General features: G+C 31.8%; 1 protein-coding gene across 1 annotated transcript in view; it reads right to left on the reverse strand.

Moving 5' to 3' along the window:
* The window catches only part of BRINP3 (BMP/retinoic acid inducible neural specific 3), a 388,006-nt gene that overhangs the window by 148,486 nt on the left and 222,469 nt on the right, over positions 1–17,051 (reverse strand). The gene's annotated exons all lie outside the window — the stretch shown is intronic.

The following is a 17,051-nucleotide window of genomic DNA, read 5'->3' on the forward strand; positions in this document are numbered from 1 at the left end:
ATATACATTTTGAGAATATTTGAATATCTCTATCTTTATATATTGCTTTACTTTATCACCTTTCATAATGTGCCGTCATATAAATTTAGCGTATCATACTTACAGTTTTATTTTGTTCTCTATCCTTCACATCTGAATTTACTTATCACTATCTGGGTTAATATAAAATTTTACAAACTCTAGCACTTTATATGAAATAAATCTATCTTTAAATTGTATTCCATTTAAGGACTCCATACGCCTTACCAATGTCAGCATTAGTAAATGTACCCATACTTATTTAATTTTTTACAATAATAATAAAATGAATAAAAATGGAAAGAAAAAAATAAAAATAAATTTACTACAGGGATGCTAACTGTGCCAAAACACAGAATAGCAGTTTACTTGTTTGTTCCAACCCATCATTTTTAATAATAAAACTAACAAATTCTCATGATGGAAATTTAAGCAATGAAACAAAATACTTAGCCAGAGGAGCAACTGCCATGTTTTTTCTACTTTTATGTTTCCCTTAGCTTTTTACCAGACATGAAAATGGTTGAGACTAGGAGTAATTGCGCTTCAAGACTATTCTTTATTTGCAGCACCCAAATATCATGGCCTTTACCTTTTCACAGTGTATTTCTCATGAATTATTTTATTTATTTCCTAGTTACATTAGGTTATATCAAAGTAACTTCTGAGTAATTTTATCAGCCATTGATTATGAAGATAAAACACTGGAATACTGATAAGTACAGTTTGCTCTTTTATAATCGAGTTATGCCCAAAGAGGCATAATCTAAGACTTTCCATCTGAAATCAATTTTCTCTTCTAGAGACCTACATCTCATCTGGACAACCACACAATGAATGTTAATATTTAGGAGGAGATTTTACCTATCCTATATTGTAACAAGAAAAGCATATCTGAAATATCAGGAGTTGAGGTGGAGGAGTAGTGAAATTTGTTATTGATACCTGCATCCTGACAAACTGCTATACCAGTTATTTCCTTTTACACATTTTGCCCCTGTTTACCTTAGATATACTCTATCATACTGTCCACTTCAGTTGTCTCCTTTTCCAGAAATAAATATTTATATTTTTTAATCATTCAAAACACTTTGGGTTGAGAAGGTAGAAACTATACTAGAGAATATTAACTATACTAAACTCATATTGAATTTCTGATATCTTAACATTTAATATAAGAATTGATACTTATTTTTTAAATAGAAATAAAGATTGAATCTTACATAATTAGTACTAAAATTTATTCACCACATAATTTCTTTGTTTTTAAAAATATTGATTAACATAGTTGCAATTCATATATACAGCAAAAGGTTCATATCTAGAATATATAAATAAATTATACAAACTAATAATAATATAGCAAGAGCAACACTGAAAACACACTTGATAACAAAGATATCTAAACATCCAGTCATTTTGAAATAGTTTTCAACTTTATTATCAAAGAGCTGGAAATTAAAACATAGAAACTACTATCCATTCACCAGAAAGTCTTATAAGCATATGAAGCCAGACAATGCCAAGTGGTGACAATACAGTGGAGAAACTGGAATTCTCATACGCTTTTGCTGGGAGTGTAAACTCGTACAATCACTTTAGAAAATTCCTTGGAAGTATCTACATAATAGACATAGGCACATTATATGAGTTAGATACACAGTCAACAAAAATGTGAACATCTATGTACGAAAGGCACTTTCAAAGAGGTTCTTATCAATTATTCTTAGTAACTCCAAACAGAAACATATTATATGAGTGTATTAGTCCATTTTCATACTGGTATAAGGATACTACCAGAGACTAGGTAATTATAAAGGAAAGAAGTTTAATCGACTTGTAGTTCCATATGGCTGGGGAGGCCTTAGGTACTTAAGATCATGGCCGAAGTCAGAAGGTGAAGGGGAGCAAGATATGTCTTACATGGTGGCAGGCGAAAGAGAGGGAGGAAGTGACACACTTTTAAAACCACCAGCTCTCCTGAGAACTTACTATCACGAGAACAGTTTTGGGGGAAACCACACCCATGATCCAATCACCTCCCACTGGTCCCTCCCTCAACATGTGGGGATTACATTTTGAGATGAGATTTGGGTGAAGACACAGAGCCAAACCACATCAACTGGCAATCAGTAATACATTGTGGAAGTAAATAGAAGATTTGAATACTGTACTACAGTAAGAATAAATTTTTATGTATGCTGTCCACAGAATACCGAACATGAACAAATCTCACAAACATAATGTTGAAGAAACATTATATAAATGTTTCAATATTTTAACACTAGAAGTCTATTTTGCCTAATTTTGAACTTCCATTAATATATAGCTCAAAATTGGGTAAAATAAACTTTTGGTGTTAGAATACAAGATGTTGGTCACCCTTTGGATATAGGAATGATGGTAAGAGGGCATTAGGAGAAATACTTACGATCTAGTAATGTCCTATTTTTTAGTCTAGGCCATGGTTGCTGAAATGTTTTCAAATTTGAGCACTTTATGTACTTCGCTGTATAAATGTTATTTTATTTTACCTCTAACATTTGCTAACAGTAATTGGTTAATATTAATTTTCCTTGTGAATTATATCAAGGAAGGTACCACATCATCTATATCTATATCTATATACATGTGGATATCTAGACATCTATGTACTTACCTATCTGTTTTAGGCAATCATCCATGCATATGTACTACAACGCAAGTTTGGATTTTCATACTTACATCCTTTCAAATGTATAATTATTCTAATATGGTTTGGCAAAAACAAAATGCTGAAATCTGATACTGTGAAAGATTATGAAAAACAAACTACTTCTTTCAATTACTAATATGAGTTTATTTGAAAATCCAATACAATCTATTTTTAATCATCTTAGTGTATGTCATATTTATTTTGTTTTATTTCAAGGCTATAATTGCCACTGTTCTATAATTGAAGATATACAGATGATAAATTAATTTTCGACTAGGAACAGGTTAATATTCATATTTCATTTTTATTTTATAAGTACCTACTATTCCAAACAATATATTAACCTAGCATGAAAAAAAATAGTTTTTTTCTTGTAAGTTCACCTCTAAATAGCAATAAAAAGGATGAATAAATAAGCAATTTACTTTAAATATTCAATTATTCTCATGATAATTTCTGTGCAGGTTTCTTTTGCCTATAGAAATACATTTTAGAGTATTTGTAAATGAATCATTATACTTAACAAGACAAAAGTTTGTTAAATTTGTATAGTTTATATTCAAAATACAAATCCTAGTGAATACAGGGATATCAGAAAAAGACCCCATAGGTTTACTTGTAAAAAATGTTTGAAGCAAAATTATTTTTGTTTTAAACAGTTTGCTTTAAACAGTTGTTTAAACAAAAGCAAAAGCACTGTTTCCCCAGAGTTAAAAATTATCTGAGGAGTAGATATATGAAGAATTCGGTATTAAAACTCTCAAGGGGGGCTGGGTGCGGTTGCTCAAGCCTGTAATCCCAGCACTTTGGGAGGACGAGGAGGGTGTATCATCTGTGGTCAGGAGTTCGAGACCATCCTGACCAACACAGTGAAACTCCATCTCTACTAAAAATACAAAAAAAAATCACCAGGTGTGGTGGTGGGCACCTGTAATCCCAGCTACTCTGGAGGCTGAGGCAGGAGAATTGCTTGAACCTGGGAGGTAGAGATTGCAGTGAGCTGAGATCACTCCATTGCACTCCAGCCTGGGCAATAAGAGTGAAACTCCGTCTCAAACAACAACAACAACAACAACAACAGCAACAACAACAACAAAACCTGAAAGTATTCTCCAAGATAACTTGAATTTATTTTATTTTACCCCAAAGTTTCCATTATGTTTTATTACGCCAATCATAAAACTACAGGGCAATAATTTATTTCTATTATCTCCTTTAATTAACTATAAACTTTCTATGCATAATTATACACAGTACTGGGCACATGGTAGAAATTAAAAATTTTTGGATTAAATTAGTGGATAAATATTTTATTTTTAGTTAGAAAGATTTATTACAAAATAAAATTTATTGAATTTTGGGGGAACCTCTTGAAGGAAATGTAGACGAGCTGATATATCTAAAATTTTAAAGCTATCAGAACTTTGAAATCATGTAGTCTCACCATCTCATTATATAAAAGAGATACTGTATCTGGAGCCAGGGATGCTATCAAGCTACTTCAGGATCATGTGTATGAAATGAGAGCTAGAACTGGGACTTAGACCTCCTGACTCACAAATCAAATGCCCATTCTAAGCATCACACTGGCTTTCCAAGCTTTATAGTTATCAAGTTTTGGAAACTTTGCTTGGCTTAATCAATGTAATTAATTCTCTCTCTCTCTCTCTCTCTCTCTCTCTCTGGCAGTAAAGTTACAATAAAACACAATTTAATTGGTCTAGATTGATGTAGAAGTCAATTATAATGGTGTAGTATATTGGGTCATTCATGAACAAAAAATATTGCTACGAATGTACTGGTTAATATAACTTTGATTGAAGGCCAAATAAATTAACTTTTATTCTAAGTATTAATTTATTAATGCTTTGAAATATAACATCCTGCATATTCTTATATTACTTTCAACTAGGATTCTGAAGAATAAAATACAAGAGTTGATTAGTTTCTATTATTTCCTAAAACAGTACAATCTTTTCTGTCACCAAACATATAAGATCTTTTACCATTACATATTGCTAAAGGTATTAAATTAACAAAATGCTTTATAAAATGTTGATGTTAAAAAATAAGAATATATATAACTTCCCTTCATTTCTCAACTGAAGATAGTGCCTTATATTTTTTCAAATGTGAATATTGAGTTTAAAGGTAATTTTACCATTTAATATTTTTCCTCTGATAGTCATTAAGTCTTATTTCAACATTCTATTAAGCATTTAACATCAGACTGTAATTCAATGTAATCCCACTTTTTTACCCAGTTGAAGTATTTCTGAAGCTTATTTTATTAAAGAATGAATTTTCAAACATATTATTAATTATAAGATGCATTAAAAACAAAACATTCATCTCAGAATAAACATTTCAGTAGCAAAATGTTTCTTAATTTTCACAACTGTTTTAGTATTTACAGTACATTTTGTGGGAAAAGTAAAAATTCACATAAAAATGCTACATGTCCTCAAATAAAAAATATATCAATGCAAAATTTTCTTGCATCTCAACACAAAAGTAAGCATTATATTTAGTGTGTTTTACATCATTAATATAGTGACTTAAAATAAATTCAACATTGTCAATATTTTCTTGGGCCTTCTCCAAACATACACATACAGTTTAAAACAGTGTATATTATCCATCCAGTATGACTCATATCTTCACATAAAAAACACAAACATGGATAAATACATTCAATGCAAGGGAGCTTATACTATTGTTGAATTATGCATCTATGCAAATTACTTGAAGTTGACAACTATATCCTCTAATTTATTCCTCATAATTTCAATAAACCAAATTTTTTTAAAAAACTAGAATTATTCATTTAAAATACTGCATTGTTAGAAGGTAGTGTTTGGTTTTTTATTTGCTTTTTACCAGAGAAATAGTGATACTTGAAACATGAGGAATGAAAGTATTATTATAAACAATATCATGTATATCCATAAAATATATGCAGAATAACTGTGAATTATAAAATTTAAACATAGGAAAAAAATGTAGAGCAAAATATATTTATTTGAAGTAAACTGAAGATTACATGAGAACAATACAAAAAACAAGGCACTCTATTTAGGAACAAAATTGAGTATGTCTTCTTGAAGAGCAATTGCTTCAGTGCAGTTTTCATTTGTGTTTGTCACCATGAGTCTAGGCACGACTACAATGACTATCCCACTTCTTCATACCCTATAAATTATCCTCCATCAAAATAATACAAAAATAAGCACACCACCCACAACTATCCACATGTAAACCTATTGAGACAGACTATGCTAATCCTTTGAGTACAGATTAAAATATAAAACTACACAATGGCTAGACAACAGAAGTTTTCTCAGGTTCTTAAAGTATTGATTTGGTGTAATATGGAATAAGCAAAACTGGAAACAATTTAGTTAGGACAAAGTTGCCAAATAACATCAGGACCGTTTTGTGCTTAAACCATGGTTGTCATGGAAAATAAATGTGTGGCACTTGATTGGCCTTGGAAATGCCAAGTCTGTAAACTCACTCCTACAGATGTTATTTATTTATTTATTTATTTATTTGATAACACAGAGCTTAAAATCATGGCAATTATAAAAAATACATATAGCCATAAAAAAGCTTTCATTACTTTCCTAACTGCATGAATATACATTTGGAAAACTGACATTTTTATAAAATCTATATTTGTGACTGCCATAACTGATGGTGTTACATGAATGGTAGACTTGAACTTCATTACAGGAAATCTAAAGGGATGTGTTGTGACTCTACAGTTGGCTAATGAGTTTTCTGAGGTTTTCAATATTAATAATAAGAAAAGTAAAACTTTATTGCCACAGGGAGTTACAAATAATAGGTACAGTTTTCAACCTGGTTCAGGGCTGTGGCATTTCCTTTGCACTCTGGTGAGAGTTATTAGGCAGTGACTGCGGTTGTTACAGTCACTATCTGACCTGAATGCCACTTTTCCTGGGCCAGAGAAATGATATTTCAGGGAACTCAGGAGCCAGGGTATTTTTCTGTTTCTTTACATTCAAAAAGTGCAATCTAAAGCAGCGTTGATTATATTTATTTTACAAATGAAAGCTATCTGAAGAACTAAAACATTAAAGATTGATTTTACTTTTTAATCTTTATTGTTTGTTCTATGCTCTTTAATCTCATTGCCTTTTATTGTCATTGTCTCTCATCACCCCCAGATGGGACTGTCTAGTGGCAGGAAAATAAGCTCAGGGATCCCACTAATTCCACATTACAGTGAATTGTATAATTATTTCATTACGTATTACAATGTAATAGAAATAAAGCGCACCTTAATGTAATGAATTTAAATAATCCTGAAACCATTCCCCCCACCAAGTTCATAGAAAAAATTTCTCCATGAAACCAGTTCCTGGTGCCAAAATGGATGGGGACTGCTTGCACAGACTAACTTACAAGTATGCAAATCCCACTAAAGTTGCAAAAAAAAATCTGTTGCCAAGACTGAGAAGCAAAATGTCACACTAAACATAACTAATCCTTTTATTAATTCCTACTTCCTACTTTATACTTTTATTTATCAAAACACTTCTACATCTACCCAATCTGCTCGATTGATACTCACCTAGTGTCTCAGTCAAGCAAACTGCAAGCTGATGCTCCAAATGATACAAAAACGTAGAAACTGAATTATCTGTTTTGCTTTCTTTGACAGAGTAACTAAAAATGTTCAGGTGCAAATGTCAACTGTTGAATGAAATGAAAGCACCTATCACCATCCTGGAGGACGATGCAGCAGAATCAAGGGCATTGACAGCGAATCACAGCTAGCAGTGCACACAAAGCAATCTGTCACTGTCAAAATCCCGACCAACCGTCTTTTCATAAGATTCTCTGCTATACTAGGGTACTAAAACAGGGAACCTCGTTAGATACACACATTTTGGTTGTTTAAACATTTAATAAAATTATTTCATTATTATTACTTTTAATTTTCTCCTTCTCAATATAGGAACCAATATAGTATATTAGAACATATCTCAGAGTGCCCACTATTTTATTTCAAGTAAATACTTCTACCAAAAATCTTCAATTTCTTCTCTGAAATTCCATATTTAATATTACTCTTCTGAAATATTTATTAAAACATATCTTATTGCTTATGATTAAAAACTTAAAACTTTTTTATTATAGCTGTTTGAAGTTTCAGAACTATCAAATATTTCTGAATTCCTTAAGCATATCAAAAGCTTCTGACTTCATTTTTTTTTAATAATAGGACAGCTAATGCCTGCGCACAGACTAGCTAAAGTTTTATACTGAGGCCGTCATATTCTTACATTTGTCACCCAATTAAACAAGCACCCGAGAGAACTGATGAAGCGCAGCACACTAAAACTCAACAGACTCAGGCATAATTAGAAAGACAGAAGTGAATTTCTTGTTTCAACTGGCCATTATAGAAACTGTTCTGTCTTTTTTTTTTCAGAAAAATAAATTGGCTTTGCTCACAAAAATGTTAATACAAATCCAAATTCTCTAGCAACTTATTATCAGTAAAAGTCAGTATCAAGATGATGTTAAAAGAATAAATCTAATTATATAGGAGAAAGAAGAAACATATAGTGTACACGAATTACAAATAATTATTAAAATTCTAAGTGCCAGGAAAAACAATAAACTGGCCAAAAAACTCTCTGCAATATTATACTCATATTATATAGTGCTACCCACTCCCCCAGTTTTCTTTAGCTGAAACAATCAGATGACTATAATTAAGATAATTCTTTATCCTAAAAAATAACAAAAATGGAAAGGACAAGAAGTTTAGTGATTGTTAAAGTATGTGTTTATTGGAATAACATTTTAAAAATAATTAAAAATCCAATATGAAATATAACTGCAATTTGTGTGTTCTACTTTTTTCTATAACCTTTCCACTATATCTTCATCTCCTTACATTATCACCTTCTTGCTTATTTCTTCTAGAGACCAGAATCTAAGAGGAATTTTGTATCTTCATGTTACTTCTGGGACTTGATGAAGCTTTACTGACATCAAGGTTTCTCAGATTGCAGCCAATCCACTAACAACTTGCATTGGGGTTATTCATGGAACTCCAGATCTATGAACTTTGGGTCTCTAGAAGTTGTATTTAACCATACAACCAGGTGATTGTTAGCTGACTCAACACTAAAATGCACCAAGTTAGAAAAAAAAACCAAAAAGGAGAAAAATGATTTCTCACTGGGTAAATATTTCAATTTATGTGTTTTACATTTTTCTATGAAACAGACTACAAAATAAAACTAGTATTCATTCAAATTTACTTAATATTGAGGGAAAAACTTTTGATAATATATTGAGAATTTGGCTTTTTGCCCATGAACTAAATGAAACCTGATGAAATGTAGGAGCTGTTATTTTAGCAGTTTTATGTGGCTTGCCTCTTTTTCCTAAATTAATTTAATCTCACTTATTGATGTAACTGTTGTTCCTCCTACTAGCAGCCCTTTTCATCACTCTCTAAAAGCTGGTTACAAATCTATTATCAGCGAAGAAACCAGATAAGCAACCTAGGTAGATTTGTTCCTGAGTAGTTTCTAAATGAAAAATTACAGGATTCTCTCACAGCTAAAAGACAAGAACCTTAGGAATGAAAATTATGAAATCTCTTTATATTAACTCAGGCATCTTCTCCACTTGCTTTTTATGTTCTGACATATTAGATATAGTTTAAGCTATGAAAAATAACTTGAAAATTTTTAACAATTATATATTTCAAGTTACAAATATCCATATTACAGATAATCTTACTGTTATGCTAAATTTTCTAGCACAGAGCATGAAGCAATTTGGTTACCAGAAAAAAAAAACAAATCATAGATTTAAAATTGATTTATATTTTCAGGTTTGTCCCTTACTAGCCGTGTAACTAGAAGTATGAAGCTCCTGAGCCTCAGGAGTATTCTCCCTAGATATAGAGGTTAAAGTAATTTACCTGCAATATCTGAGGAAGGAACATATCTTTACAAATATGCATTTTTGTTTTAGAAAAAGGAACCAGACTCCAAAGTGTAATTTTTTCATTAGTCAATATTATGGTAACAATATGCCCGTGTTCCTAGCTATCATAAATGGTGTATTTTGTCCATGCTGATAGATGAATAACTGCACAGAAGAACTGCATTTCACAGATATTGGTACTTACTGGATTTTTGAAAACATACAATAAATCATAGTTAAGCACATTCACCCTGTAGTGCTTCAGAATGCCAGAATTCATCTCTCCTATCTAGCTGTAACTTTGTATACCTTGACAAATCTATTCCCATCTTCTACTCTCCCTGGTATTTCCCATACTTCTCACCCTCTAATACCCACAATTCTACTCTCTACCTCTCTACTTTCAGGAATTCCTCTTTTCTTTTCCTCCTACATGTGAGTGAAAGCATGTAGTATTTAGCTTTCTGTGCCTGACATCCTGCTTAACATGATCTCGAAACTATTGCATGTTGGTGTGATATGATCCTACGGACTTTTAAAAAATAAATTACCTACTTATATTTCCGATACACATTTCCAATATATTTCAAGGTCACAGACCTTTGGGGTCTTACATTTATGGGTACCCCTTAGGCACTCTATCTTGGACAAAATTTGAGCTTTGTCATTTGTACTTTGAGCCCCATGAGAATAAAACAAAAGAAGCTCAAATCCATCTGACTCAGCAAATACTGTGGAGATCTCAGTGTCCCCTCTTTGCATGGTTTCTTTTCTATTCTGGTTTCACAATATTCTTCCTATCAACTTATGAATACACAGAATAATTTTTTTCATTTTTAATCCATCATTTTAGTTATTTTTGTGGGAAATCTGTGTTACCTCTTGCTATTAGTTTGGTACGAATGTAACTGTGGTTTTTGCCATTACTTTTAATGGCAAAAAAGTACCTTTACTTTTATTTTCCTTTTTTCTTAAATTCGTTGTATTGATTTACTCAAATGGCTATTCACTTTTTTAAATTATAACTTAATTTAATCTCATTGCACATCTGTCTCTCATTAATAATTTTCTTCCCTTTGCCAATACTAATAATTGAAATGTTTTACTCTGATATATCTAATATGAAAATTATATTTCACCAAAAATCTCTATTCCATAATGTGTCACCTGCCCATTAAGATGCTATCATCTTAATTTTTCATTCTTTCATTTTCCTATCTCTACTCTCCACCTACCCAGGGTACTTTTGGAATTTTTATATTTCTATTCTCCCCTCCTTTCAAAAGTGTTTCAAGAAAAGACTTTTGTATGTTTGTATATTTTTTTTTCTGAGATTGTATAGTTCTAAACTAGGATATCAATTTTTTTTGCATTATGTCACTTTTGTTATTATTTAAAACATAGTACATATATTCAGAATCTATGAGTTTAGAGTTTACATGCAGATCTGAACTCTATGACTATATTTACATACATTCAAACACACACACACATACACTCACTCACAAACACTTCTATATATTGTATTGCATATTACATCCTAAATTAATTTTCTTGTATTTTCTTTCCTTTAATCTATGGTTATGAGACAGATTTTCTGTTAATTTTCTATTTGTAACAATTCTCCATTAAATAATATATTACTCTTAACAGCAAATTATACTCAAATGTTCAAGAATCTTTTCTACCAGTTATATTTCTTTAGAGGCTTATAGTGATTTTTTCTAAATGATACTGCTTTTTGTGGGATGTCTCAGTGTATGTGTTGCTATTTTTTTTTCTTTATTTGCTCATTTGGACTCCAGTTCAACTGCAAGAATATTAGAATACTCCATTGGTAGCAACCCTGAGAGTATTGGAAGACTACTAGAGAAAACTATGCCACGCAGCTGTAGCTTAAATAGAACAGCAGTAGCTTATTAGTTCTCAGATAAAAATCATGTCACATTCATTTATGTAAGCCTATTCCCCAGCAGCCCTAAGCACAACACAGACATTGAATAAACATTCTCCAAATATGCAAATAAATTGGACCTGCAGTACACTTACCCTTATATGGAGTACTAAATATTTTTTATTATTTCTAGCAATTACAGGATCAATTACTATTTATACATTTTGCTTTAATTTCTAATATTATTAATTCAAGAGATATTAAATGTTTTCACTAATCTCATTAAAACAAAAAAGAATTAAGAGGTTTCAAATGTAAAAAATAGCAACTGATTTTTCTTATAATAAGCATCAAGAAAAATAAAATGTGTTAACTTAAGCAAAAATAGTAATGTATTATGTAAAAATATGATAATTTTATAATTTCCAGCTTTCTTTTAGGTCATCCTTTTCAATGGACAGTATTCCATTTGGTTTTCAAACTTTAACTTACACGAAAAGTGAACTTGTTTGAGAGTTTGAACTGAATTGTGTAAGCCATTTTGAGTTATGTGAAGGTGAGAGTACATTTTTCATGCACCTAGCTAAAGCAGGCCCCAACCTTTTCTACTGATGCAAGTCAAAAAAGACTAATGCTATATATTTTATAGTCGACAGGATTATCAAATTTCTCATCAAAACCTCTAAATTTAAAAGGAAAAAATAATTTTTAAGATGACAAAATTTCCATTTATGAGTCCAAAAATTGCTAATAGAAGATCGTAGTTTAAAAGGAAAGAAAACACAATTAAGGTCAACTCAGATTTCTGTTTAAATTAGATAGAAAATGGATATAGGACAAATATCAAATTAGTGTAGCATTTCAGGGCAGAAATGTTATGAAGTTAATGCACTTTAAAATGTAAAAGTAATTTAACCTCAACCTTTTACAATCCACCTAGAGGGAAAAGCAGAAGCTAAAATAGAAATTCTATGCCAAACACATCCTCAAGTGAGTTTTGATCACTTAAAGCTTGAGCTCCTCTTAAGCAGTATAATGGGTAAAATCTCCATTATGAAGTGACATAAAATACATTTAGAATTACATATCACATCACAAATTACTTCTTAAACCTAGCTAAGTTTTATTAAATTCCCTGAGCAAAAAGTGTTCAAATTTAAGATGGGGAGATAATATATTAAATGTTTAGAATGTTAAGGGGGAAAATATGATGTATTTTTTAAGCTGATATTTGTCAATGGCATGTCATATTTTTAAACTCATTTTTACTCCACCTTACTGTGGTAGTGTTGGATCTCTATTCACTTCCTTTCCAGTTACTACCAACTTGATAAGCGTGTCCTTTATGTCATTACTCAAGTCAGTGATGAAATGGTTGAATAGGATGGGGTCAGGGGTATTGCATCATTCATTTATAGAGATTATTATATGTAAAAGGAAATAAGAGACTCTCCAAGAATTGAGCAGCTCTGAGGTATGGTTTAAGAAAGTATTGTAAGAATTTAGCTTGGAACAGTATGAAAGCTGCATTTGCATGATAATAAACAAAACCAGAAGTTATACAATGTGTAGTGCCCGAACTAGTTCCTATTAGGAATAGAAGGGAAGCAATGGAAACCAGAGAAATCTGCAAAACCCATTCACGGATTAGATACAGAGAATAAAAGGAAAAATGGCATACAAAGAGTTATTTGTAACCATTTATAATTTGGTATAAATGTGATAAACTGATGGAAACATTTTCAGTTACTGATTATGGTAGAAAATAACTTAGTTTTGGTCAGTTTAGAGTTGATGCTTGATAAAATATAAAATAGACAAAACATATGTTCTTCTTTGATGAAATTTCTTATATATCAATACTTAATTAATAAAAATTACATCACATGCAAAATTATTTATTAGCATGTAAGAAAACATTCTCTGACCTAGAGAATGGAGTCTCTTCTTTCAGAGGCCTCTAATGTGTTTTGTCTCTATTCCTTAGACCATCACTAATATCTCTGCTTCTATTGCTACAGTTTATATTTCCATTTAAGCCACTGTGATAGGTTGTATTGGTGGTCAAAACATTTTCTGATGGTGTCCCAAATATGGGACACCTTCCTCTAGGGAAAGAATAGATCTTCTCTCCAATGAGTATCAAAATCAGGGTAGTGAAATCCAGCTATCTGATATGTAGGTAATAAAGGGTGTACTGTGTGCAGATAATTTTTAAATAATATTCATAAAAATAAAACTAAACTGCTTTCCATTATTACCATGGATTGGCAATTTTAAATGCTGTCAGTGATAAGATAATCCACCCTCCAAAAATGCTTGTTGGTCCAAGTTCTAGACAATTGTCTGGGCTCAGGGCAGCCCTTATTACGTCACTGTCTCATCTTCTGACTGCAGGATTGACCATATGACTTACTTTGACCACTGGCGTGAAAACAAGCTGAAGTAACAAATGCCACTCTTAAATATATGCTTTAAAAAACATAATCTGCCTGTGAATTTTCCACTTTTCCCTTTGCTAGAAAGGACTCAAGAAGAGGTCCTCTGTTAGCTGACTTTTAGTGTAACTGTACATAGCCACCGTTAGTTTGCAACAGATATGTAACATGAGTGCAAAATAAACCTGTGTGTTTTCAACCACACTGGAAATTTTTAAAATCATGACATAACTAGCCATTTCTTTCTAAGATACTACTACCACGAATGTTAAAATTGCTATCACAATGCCGTCCCTATGTCATGCTAAACTGACAGTAAATTGTATTTAGGACATCCATTCCCTCATACCATACATCGTACCATATACTTTTTCTGTAAATCTAGAAATATTAAAATCAATAAAAGATGTATTTTGAAGATGGCCTTTCCTAGGATTTTCATCACTTTCCCAAGTGATGAAGTTAAAAATTTATATCATTTGTGGATAGGGGAATCAAACTTTCTTTTATCTCATTTAGTCATGAAAAATAAACCTTTGTTAAGCAGACAAAAGGGAAGTCAAGAACACCTAGACCTAATACTAGTACCAATAATTTTTGACAATAATCTTGGCAAAATTTTAAGTGATCACTCAAATAAAGAGAGTTGTCAATGTTTGGATTCCTGAATTCATTTCATTCCTTGACATATGGGAAGCAGAACCTTAGAATGTTCTACCAATCACTTTTCCAACCACTCTGCAGTGATTATGGGTGGAAATATACATATTCACCAAAAAACTTAGCCTGAATCTCAGGTTCAGTACATTTTCATAAATTTTAATACAGGGTTCTTGTATTGTAGTGTGGTTTTAATAAGGAATATGCCCTTAACTTGGCATAGTGGCTTGCACCAGTAATACCAACAATTTGGGAGGTCAAGATGGGAGGATCTCTTGAGGCAAGGAGTTCGAGACCAGGCTGGAAAACAGAGTGAGACCCCATCTCTAATAATAATAATAATAATAATAATAATATAATTTTAAAAAGTAAAACACCCTTAACTGGGTTCCCTTTTTAGCAATTGATTTTTTTTGGAAAAGGTAAAATAATTTTGAACTTTCTACTCTCTAACCAAGTTATTTTTCTGTGTTAGAGCTTATTCCTGAGTCCTATGTATTTGCTTGAACTTGTACTTATTGAGCATAATTTTTAAAAATAACTTTTATAAAGCACTTAATATGTGCTAGGTACTGTTCTAAGCACCTTAAAAATATTAACTCTCCATATTTTCCTGACAACCTTATGATGTAAGTGCTATTATTATCTTTCTTTTACAGATGATTAAACTGATACATAGAGATGACAGTTAATTGAGCAAAATCACACAATCAATACGTAGTGACATTGAGACACCAACCTAGGGCCATGTCGCTCCAGAATTAGAGCTCTTCATTTCTCTTGTCTTTGGCCTATTTCTGATATCATATGCCATGCTGAACCAAGGGGTTTGAACAAATTGTGTACAGAAATGGGAAATAAGGAGATACTTCTGTCAAACACCTAACTCTCTGCCTAGGAATGCAATAAAAGAAATTGAGGAAAAGCATGTATGTCTAATAATGACTGTGTAATATCTACTGACAGGTAGATAAATCAGTTTCAGAACAACATGGGAGGGGTAGAATGCAAAGATATTTTTTCATTTCACTTAATATGATATTTAACAGTACTCTTTAATAACAACAACAACAACAACAACATAAAAAGGGATGGCTCATAAACCATGCTCATACATTTCAAAACCAACAAATAGTTTCTTTATTTACCAGAGATCTGATCAAATGCAGGCAAACTAATCCAGTTTTTCTCTTTATTCACACACTGATGATTAATAAAAAGATGATTTTTAAAACATTGAGTTCTTATTCATTCAATAGATGAGAGAACACAAGTCTCTCTACTGAAGGTTTGTCATAGACACTGTAACACAGATTTAATAAAAAGTCACTTTGTATATAAAAATTTTTTTTTCCTTGTAAGCACCTTTATTACTGGCAGCTGATATTTCACAAATTCACCAAAATGTATTTAACAAATATTTGTTGAGTGTCAGTGTGTACAATGCTGCTGTGTTCCATGCTGAGTGCTGTGAGCATTTCAAAATGAGAGAGATTCTGCCAATGAGTTTTACCTATTGGTTACACTGATGGGATTTCCTAGTTTAGCTGTGCTGTGATCTTGATGCTTTGGAGACTATGATGTAGAATATACAGAATTATTATGAAAATAGATAGCAACTGTGTGTTGTTAAAAATAAGATATTTCCAAAAGAGAGTACTGAATTTTCTTTCTGCTTACTAAAAGAGCTGTTACTCCACTACACTGAAGAAGAAGAAATACGAGGATATAGAAAGCTTAAGGCCTATTGGGGATTCCTGTGAAATTTTCAAAGGTGTTTCAGCATTCATGCTAAAATTGTTACCACTTACCTAATTTTAGCAATCTGAAACACTGGGATTGCTTCAGTTTCTGATTGCCACAACATAATTGATTCTGCTCATGCTGAGTTAGGTTCATTTAATTTCAATTAGCATTTATTGAGCTCCTATCTTATACTGAGCTCTGATTGGAGAGATGAAACAATAAACTACTTCTGTAATAAAATAAGTGCTTATTAACATTATGATGCATAATAAAGCTTATGACTTTTAGCACTTAAAGATGCTAGTTTTATTATTATTATTATTAAACTTTAAGTTCTAGGGTACATGTGCACAACATGCAGGTTTGTTACTTAGGCATACATGTGCCATGTTGGTTTGCTGCACCCATTAACTCATCATTTACATTAGGTATTGTAGAGGACTATGTGCTTGCAAACGAAGCAGGGCGTTCCCGATAAGTCCTGCTCTTGCAAAGGAAGCAGGGCATTCCTCCCCTGCAAACAGGGAGGACAAAGGAGCCAGTTGCAAATAGCAGACCCTGGGGGCTTGTTTATATGTAAACACCTTGGAAATCCAGAAAGTCAGGGAAAGGTCAGAAA

This window comes from Trachypithecus francoisi, unplaced genomic scaffold, assembly GCF_009764315.1.
Source record: "Trachypithecus francoisi isolate TF-2019V2 unplaced genomic scaffold, Tfra_2.0 Lachesis_group5, whole genome shotgun sequence".
NCBI lineage: Eukaryota > Metazoa > Chordata > Mammalia > Primates > Cercopithecidae > Trachypithecus > Trachypithecus francoisi.